The sequence below is a fragment of the Hemiscyllium ocellatum genome, chromosome 23, assembly GCF_020745735.1.
Source record: "Hemiscyllium ocellatum isolate sHemOce1 chromosome 23, sHemOce1.pat.X.cur, whole genome shotgun sequence".
Lineage (NCBI taxonomy): Eukaryota > Metazoa > Chordata > Chondrichthyes > Orectolobiformes > Hemiscylliidae > Hemiscyllium > Hemiscyllium ocellatum.
Genome location: NC_083423.1, coordinates 2,438,670 through 2,447,342, shown reverse-complemented (window position 1 = coordinate 2,447,342; position 8,673 = coordinate 2,438,670). Strand labels below are relative to the sequence as shown.

At 44.1% G+C, this 8,673-nt stretch overlaps 1 protein-coding gene across 2 annotated transcripts in view; it reads left to right on the top strand.

Moving 5' to 3' along the window:
• Nucleotides 1–2,922: 2,922 nt before the first annotated feature.
• The window catches only part of sema3d (sema domain, immunoglobulin domain (Ig), short basic domain, secreted, (semaphorin) 3D), a 356,167-nt gene continuing 350,416 nt past the window's right edge, over nt 2,923–8,673 (top strand). Inside the window, exon 1 of one of the 2 annotated variants that reach the window (XM_060842587.1) lies at nt 2,923–3,316. The gene's annotated coding sequence lies outside the window, so the exon portion shown is untranslated. The remainder of the gene's footprint in view (nt 3,317–8,673) is intronic. The other variant, XM_060842584.1, reaches the window with a different exon arrangement.

Below are 8,673 nucleotides of genomic sequence, written 5' to 3'. Positions count from 1 at the left end.
CAAATACATTCCACACACAGTGAATTCCAACTGTGCCCGCTCATTGTTGGAAAGATTTGAATGCATTGGAAAGAATGCAGAAGCGATTTACAATAATGATTTTAGGAATAAAGTCAGAAGTCACAGGACATCAGGTTGATTTGAAATCACAAGCTTTCGGAGGTGTGAATATTGGACTGAAGGATCTGTTTCCGTGCTGTACACCTCTGTGACTCTATGATTTTACAAATGCAAAACGCACTTCATGCACTTGCTGGAAAACTAATCCAGTCAGAAACAGACTCAATGATTAATACAGACAGAATGAAATGTCAACCACAAGGGTACAAATTAATAAACTTTCATATGTTTAGAGTCTTTGCTCTGTTACTTCAGGTACTTAAAATAATTAGCTTAGCACCTGCATTACAATACCACAAGAAGGAACTTAGAATGTTATCAAAATGAATATACATTACAGTTTCTCCAGCATTCTCATATTTGGTGTTCCCATGTCCCTGCTGGATTTTATCATTGATCTAAGTTGAACTTCCTCAAACCCAGCCCTCACCTGAGGCAGGGTGACCCTCAGGTTAAACTCACCAGCAGTCAACACTTTCTCAAATGACAAAGCAGCCCTCTGGTGGTTTGGGACTTTTCTATCCAGTTGTGGGATGTGAGCGTCACTGGTTGGGTCAACATTTATTACCGGTCAAGAAGGTGGGGGTGAGCTGTCTTCTTGAACTGCTGCCAGTCCACATACTATGGGTAAATCCTCAGTCTGTTCAGGAGGGAATTCCAGGATTTTGACCCAACGATGTATTTCCAAATCAGGAGGGTGAGTCGCCTGGAGGGGAACGAGTAAGTGGTAGTGCTCCCATGTATCTGTATTATCACAGAACCCCTACAGTGTGGAAACAAGCCCTTTGGCCCAACAAGTCCACACTGACCATCTGAAGAATAACCCACCCAGACCCATTCCCATTCTCCTGCTACTCCGCATTAACCCCAACTAATGCACCTAACCTATACATCCCTGGTTATAGTCCACATCCAGGTTTAATTAGAAGTACTAACTTTTGGATTAAAACTGTTGGACTATAACCTGGTGTTGTGTGGTTTTTAACTTTGCACACCCTAGGCATCTCCAAATCATATACATCCCTGCACACTGTGAGCAATTTAAGCATGGCCAATTCACCTAACCTGCATATTTTTGAATTGCAGGAGGAAACCTGCACAGACCCAGGGAGAACGTACAAACTCCTCACACAGACAGTGACCCAAAGCTGGAATCGAACCTGGGTCCCTGGCACTGTGAGGCAGTAGTGCTGACCACTAAGCCAACATGCCACCCCCCATTGTAGCCTTTTTAAATTCATTCTTGGAATGTGGGAATCACTGACTAGACCAGCATTTATTGCCCATCCCTAATTGTCCAGGGGACAGTTGAGTGTCAACCACATTGCTTTGGGTCTGGAGTCACATTTGGTTAGACTGCAGCTCCCTTCCTTACAGGACATTAATGAATCAGATCTGTTTTCCCTGACAATTGAAAAAAAAGATTCATGGTTATCATTGGACTCTGAATTCCACACTTTTATTGAATTCAAATTCCACCATCTCATGTGGTGGGATTCAAAGCCAGGTCCCCACAGCAGTACCTAGGTCTCTGGGTTAAGGGTCTAGTGATAATTCCATTAGGCCACTGCCTCCTGTAAAGGGATTGACCCTTTATCTTTCGATGTCAGAGAGTTAGAAATTGACAGAAGGAGTCTCTCTTAGGTGCATGGTCCATGATCATGCTTTCATTTTTTCAAGATATGATTTTATTAATTCAAATCAAATTGTGACCTGAAAGTGCACAGTGCCCATAGGCAAATGTTTGATCAAAAACATAATCTTTAACACTTGTCCAGAAATGATTGCTGCAGCGAGGTACACTGAATGGGAAGCCCGGGGGCCTTGCAGGTGAGCAAGCCTGTGCCTGCTGCTCACTGAATCTGCACAGAAAGATCCCAGCCCATTCTCTGCCATCAGGGCACTGTCCCCAGTTAGTCTCAGCCTCAATCTCAGAGCTGAAAACTGCCTTCTCCAAATCAATTGCTGATTACCTGACAAGAGGATCTTTTGAATGCAACATTTCTGACCCGTGATAAACTGTCCGGGACTGAGGAGGATGAGAGAAGATTAATTGCACTCAGACCGCCTGCCCTGACTTTGGGGACAACATCTTCGAGTAAAAAATGAGGTCTGCAGATGCTGGAGATCACAGCTGAAAATGTGTTGCTGGTCAAAGCACAGCAGGCCAGGCAGCATCTCAGGAATAGAGAATTCGACGTTTCGAGTATAAGCCCTTCATCAGGAATGAGAGAGAGTAGCCAAGCAGGCTAAGATAAAAGGTAGGGAGGAGGGACTTGGGGGAGGGGCGATGGAGGTGGGATAGGTGGAAGGAGGTCAAGGTGAGGGTGATAGGCCGGAGTGGGGAACAACCAAGAGAGACTGGTCTTTGGATATCAGGTGGCACTCAATTTGCGTGGCTCTATAATGGAACCCATGTGGGCATGATTTCCAGAGCCCCCTGCTCACACTCACGCCCAGACACCCCTGCTCACACTCAGAGTGGCCTGCTCACGTTCAGATGCCTCCCCATGCTCAGATCTCCCTCTCATACACCAAACCCCCAATTCACTCTCAGACTCACCTGCTCCCGTTCAGACCCCCCTTTCACACTCAACTCCCGCCAGTGGCTCGACTCTGAGTTTCAGCTCGATTTGGGGTGCGCACTGGGGTGGGGGTTATGGTTCCAATCAGAGCAGACCATCCCTGTTAGCAGGACCCTCTACCCTTGCTCAGGCAGTCACTGCTGCGCTGGAGTTGTGGACGTGACACTGCCCGAGACTCTGCACGATCAGACAGCTGTACCTCCTAAAAAGGCAGGGGGAAGCAAAAATGAGTGAGAAAGTGAGTGAGTGAGAATGAGACTGTGTGAGTGTTAGTGAGAGAGTGAGTGAACTCCATGCGGTAGAGGGTGAGGAGGCTGCAGTGAGACAGCCCAGAGGGAGGGGAGTGTTCATTCATTCCTGCCGAGACTGCGAGCGAACAGATTGCAATCTCCCGGAGTTAGACTGCAGTAATCTCTCTCTCTCTCTCTCTGGGATTTGTGTGTGTGTTTTGCTCCTGTCCCCGTTGGCGGCAGCTCCCGCTACCCTGCTCCTTCATTGATCTATCCCCTGGACAATGTGCAGTTGTAGCTGACACTGGGACTGCTGAAGCCATCCCGGTCAAACAGCGCCTCTTCAGCGGTGTTCCTGAGCCTGTGCTACACGCCGGAGAGGTAACTACACTCATCCGCTGTCTTTCATTGCTCTGCCGGTTAGTTTAGACTCAGCCTCGGTTAACACCGACTAGAACAGGCTAGACCAGATTATGTCGTGTATCTACAAGTGGAAAGGGATTTAATATACCATTTGTCAGAATTACAATCTGATTATTGTCTAATATGGTTACAGTAGAATGAATGGCACCGAGGTGTTTGTAAACACTTGTTTTATTTTAAAAAAGGTAATATTTTTGTGCAAACATCCATCATCCTGTACTTTGTGTTTAATCATTTGAAAATATATTTCTCCCTGTTTTAAAAAAATCTGTTAAGTTTTACAGAACAACAGTAAGTACCTGTTACATGTGGGTGTCATGTTAATACAGAGAAATGTGAACTATTTGACTGCAGTTTGCTGAAATCCTATCATTCCAGGATGTCCTTCGGTGAAAGGAGATTTATGACTGGCAAAACTAAACTTTCAGCGGATCCACATCTTTCATTCGCTGGTCAGATAAATACACCATTAGCTATGTGAGTGTTGGGCAGAGACTGTGGGTTAGCAAGATCCCAGGGTTGATCCTGGGTCTGAAAGGTGAACTTAGCTGAGCTGGGTCAGGGTTGAACATCCCAGGGAGCAGGCTCCCAACAGGAATAAATCATCGGGTGGCTCCTGTTGGAAGGCTGGAGTGTGTGGGATTTTGAATATTGTGATGGTTGTGATGATGTGCCAGGGCGTCATAGGAAGCATGGTGCAGGTAAGTTGCAGAAAGATACCCAATGTATGTTCCCACCTTCAGGGCAGGGAATGGAGGAACTAAGGGGAATCAAAATAGTTGGATGTCCCAGTACGCAGGAGCACTCAAAGTTGTCAAATAGGATATCAATTAAATAGAGTAGGACAATATATTCTCTGACAGCTATCTAATTGTGATAGACCTATTTGGTTGGATAATGTGTGTGAAAACTTTAAAGCAACCATGTTTTATAGATAACAGATGGAAAACTCTGTACAACTGGACTATTCTACTTACCCTTTCTTAAGGAGAGTTGATTTGCTTTGATGTGTCTTACTGCTCTAGGGTGATTTAGGACTGAAGTCTTTCAAACACATTAACCAGAAAAGCAAATCATTCTTTCTGCTGCTTAATTAAAAGAACACAATTATTATGTGTAATTTAATGCAGCTTTATTTTGTAAGTTATTTCTTTTAAAATCTGAAGAGTGATCCATAAAAGTTGACTCAATCCTGCTACTGAAGTTTGCCGGAGTTAAAGTTTTACTCCTGTGTCTGTAAAAGCTCCTTATAATTTTGGAATCTCATGAAAACAGTGAAATCTCTGAAATTATAGCAAATGGAGATGAGTAAAAACATCCTAACAAATTTACACTTGTCATTCTATAAACAAAGTCCCAAATAAACCCTGTTGTTTTCAGGTTGCTATGTGATAACATACTTTAGTGAGAGAAACAAGGGGACATCTGCCAATTATCACTTAATGATTGCCACTGAAGGTAATTCTTATAAAGCAGTAGGAGGAAATGAAACTTTTTGAGGACTTTACAAAATGGTATATAGATAGAGAGAATAACCATTATTCCCATTTTCACTCTGAGTCTTTATTGAGAGAAACTAAAGCTCTGTCAGGTTATTATCTTTGTTCCTGGACAGCTCAAGGAGCATATTTGAAAGAATAGGAAGTAAATATTGTGCAGGTTGATGCTATTTTGTTGGATTCAGCGGTTTGAAGTGATTATTGTGGTTTTCAGCAGAAATGTTCTCATGGAAGAAATCTATAATTGGGGACACTGTCTTGAAATGCATCCAACTATTTTATTAATTCATGAAATGTGCCCATCGCTAACTGCCTTTGAACTGAATGGCTTGCTAGACCATTTGATTTGATTTGATTTATTATTGTCACATGGACCTAGATACAGTGAGAAGTTTTGTTTTGTGGCAGTACAGACAGATCATACCATACAAAGTGTATTACAGGAGGAATGTAAAGTTACAGCTGCAGAGAAGGTGAAAAGAGTGAGATCAACGTTAAATTTAAAATTTGAGAGGTCCTTTCAGAAGTGTAGTAACAACAGAGAATAAGCTGTTGGTGAATCTGTTTGGTCTGTGTTTAAGCGTTTGTATCTCCTGCCCGATGGAAGAGGTTGAAAGAGATTATAACCGGGATGGGAGGGGTCTTTGATGATGTTGGCTGCCTTTCTGAGACAGCGGGAAGTGTTGACGGAGTCAATGGTTGGAAGACTGTTTTCTGGGATGGACTGGGCTCAGTTGTCTGTAGTTTCTGATGGTTCTGAGCAGAGCAGTTGCAGCTTCAGAGGACAGTTAAGAATCAATCACATGTAGGCCAGACCAGATAAGAGTGACAGATTTCCTTTCCTAAAAAGATGTTTTGTTTTCACCATAGTTGCTTTATGGTCACTGTTAGTGAGCCTAACGCTTTATTCCAGATTATTTGAATTTAAATTTGAACCAATCAATGTCCCCACTACCTTGGATCTCTGGATTCCTAGTCCAATGACTATTACCATCCATGATACTGTCTCCCCTGTTTTACAGTTTATAAACTTTGTTCACTTTCATTTTTCGATATGGATAGTCTTGATTAGCCCAACACCTGATCTCACAATCACTTCAGCACCAGTTGATACAGGTATAATTTCGAATGAGCACAAACCAAAGCCACTAAACTGAGAGGAGTGGTGAAAGCCAAACAATTTTAAGACATTACCCAAAAAGCTGACAAAGGAACTTTTCAGACTTCGTCTTTAGTTCTGTGGAGTAAGCATATAAATGTACTCTTCTGTAATTTCATAAATGGGTAAAGGTTAACTGTGCTTTACATGTGATGTGTAAAACTGCAGTTGTCTGACTGGCTCAGTTGTCCTCTCTGGTAGAAGGCAGCTATGTTAATTGTCCAGTTCTCGCAGGAGATGCTGTGGACAGGTACGACTGTTTGCTGTGATAGCTTGTCAGTGAAGCATCAAACTGAAGGTCTAGCAACCAGTTCAGATGGATACAAAGACACTGGACAAAGACCATAAGATCGTACAATGTCAGAACAGCAATAGACCATTCAGTCCATTGAGTCTGCCCCACCTTTCATTGAGATCATTACTGATCTGATCATCCTCAGCTCCACTTTTCAGCCTTTTCCCCATAATCATTGATTTTCTGCTGTTTAAAAATGTGTTCATCTCAGCCTTGAATATACTTAGTGACTCAGCCTCAAAGGCCCTCTGTGGAAGTGAATTCCACAGATTCTCTACCCATGAGAAAAGAAACCCACATCTCAATCTGAAATGTTCACCGTAGGAGTCACTACGATAATCCCTGGGATGGACGGATTGTTTTATCAGCAAAGGCTAACCTGTTTGGGACTCTACTCTGGAGTTTAAAATAATGAGAGGTGATCTCATTGCAACTTAGAGGATTCTTAAGGGACTTGACAGGGTAAACATTGAGAGAATATTTCCCATCATGGGAGAGTCCAGCACTAGAGATCATAGTCTCAGAATTATGGGCATCAATTTAAGGCTGCGATGAGGAGGAATTTCTTCTTTAAAGTTTGAGAGTCTCTGCAACACCTTGCCAAGAGAGCTGTGGCAGCAGAGTCCTTCTGTATATCTAAGCCTAGATGGATAGATTCTTGATCAGTCCAGGAATCAAGGATTACAGAGAAAATGCAGGGAATTGCCTGTGAGGAATGTCAGATCAGCAATGGTCCTATGGAATGACAGAGCAGGCTCAAGGGACTGAATGGCCAGTACCTATTCCTTATGGTCTAAATGGATGATCCCCTATCCTGAGATGCTGCCCCCTGATCCTAGACTGTCCCACAAGGGGAACCAATCTCTCTGCTTCTATAAATCCTCTAAGAATCTTGTCCTTCTAAATTCCAATGAGTACAGGCCTAATCTACTAAGCCTCTCCTCATTAGACAGTCCCTCCATACCTTGTATCAGCATAGTAAACCTTCTCTGGACTGTAAAAAATGAGGTCTGCAGATGCTGGAGATCACAGCTGCAAATGTGTTGCTGGTCAAAGCACAGCAGGCCAGGCAGCATCTCAGGAATAGAGAATTCGACGTTTCGAGCATAAGCCCTTCATCAGGAATAAGAGAGAGAGAGCCAAGCAGGCTAAGATAAAAGGTAGGGAAGAGGGACTAGGGGGAGGGGCGATGGAGGTGGGATAGGTGGAAGGAGGTCAAGGTGAGGGTGATAGGCTGGAGTGGGGTGGGGGCGGAGAGGTCAGGAAGAGGATTGCAGGTTAGGAGGGCGGTGCTGAGAACGTGGCTGAAGAGTTTCTGTGCAGAGGAGATGACCTGGGGGGTGCAGTGAGAGAGGGACGCCTATCACCCTCACCTTGACCTCCTTCCACCTATCCCACCTCCATCGCCCCTCCCCCTAGTCCCTCCTCCCTACCTTTTATCTTAGCCTGCTTGGCTCTCTCTCTCTCTTATTCCTGATGAAGGGCTTATGCTCGAAACGTCGAATTCTCTATTCCTGAGATGCTGCCTGGCCTGCTGTGCTTTGACCAGCAACACATTTGCAGCTGTGATCTCCAGCATCTGCAGACCTCATTTTTTACTCGAAGATTTTAACCTACTGCGAATCCTCTTACAAGGATGCCTTCCTTGAAGAAGCTCTCTTCCTCCCTCTACAAGGATTTCAGTGAGTCCCTCTCTCACTGCACCCCCCAGGTCATCTCCTCTGCACAGAAACTCTTCAGCCACGTTCTCAGCACCGCCCTCCTAACCTGCAATCCTCTTCCTGACCTCTCCGCCCCCACCCCAGTCCGGCCTATCACCCTCACCTTGACCTCCTTCCACCTATCCCACCTCCATCGCCCCTCCCCCTAGTCCCTCCTCCCTACCTTTTATCTTAGCCTGCTTGGCTCTCTCTCTCTTATTCCTGATGAAGGGCTTATGCTCGAAACGTCGAATTCTCTATTCCTGAGATGCTGCCTGGCCTGCTGTGCTTTGACCAGCAACACATTTGCAGCTTCTCTGGACTGTCCCCATTGCCAATATCTCTTTCCTTAGATATGCGACCCAAAACTGTTTATTGTATTCCAGCTGTGTTTTGACTAGTGCTTTCATTAGTTCAGCAAAACCCCCTCCTTTTATAATCCACTCTCTTAGTAATAAAGACCAATATTCAACTTGCCTTTCCTCACCACCTGTTGAACTTGGATGGTAGATTTTTTGTGAATGAGGACTCCCAAATCCCATGATTTTGCATCTTTCTGAAATCTTTCTCCATTTCAATATTATTCTGCTTCTTTTAGTCTTCCTGCCAAACTATATGACCTCACATTTTCCTACATGATATTCTATCTGTCATGCTTTTGC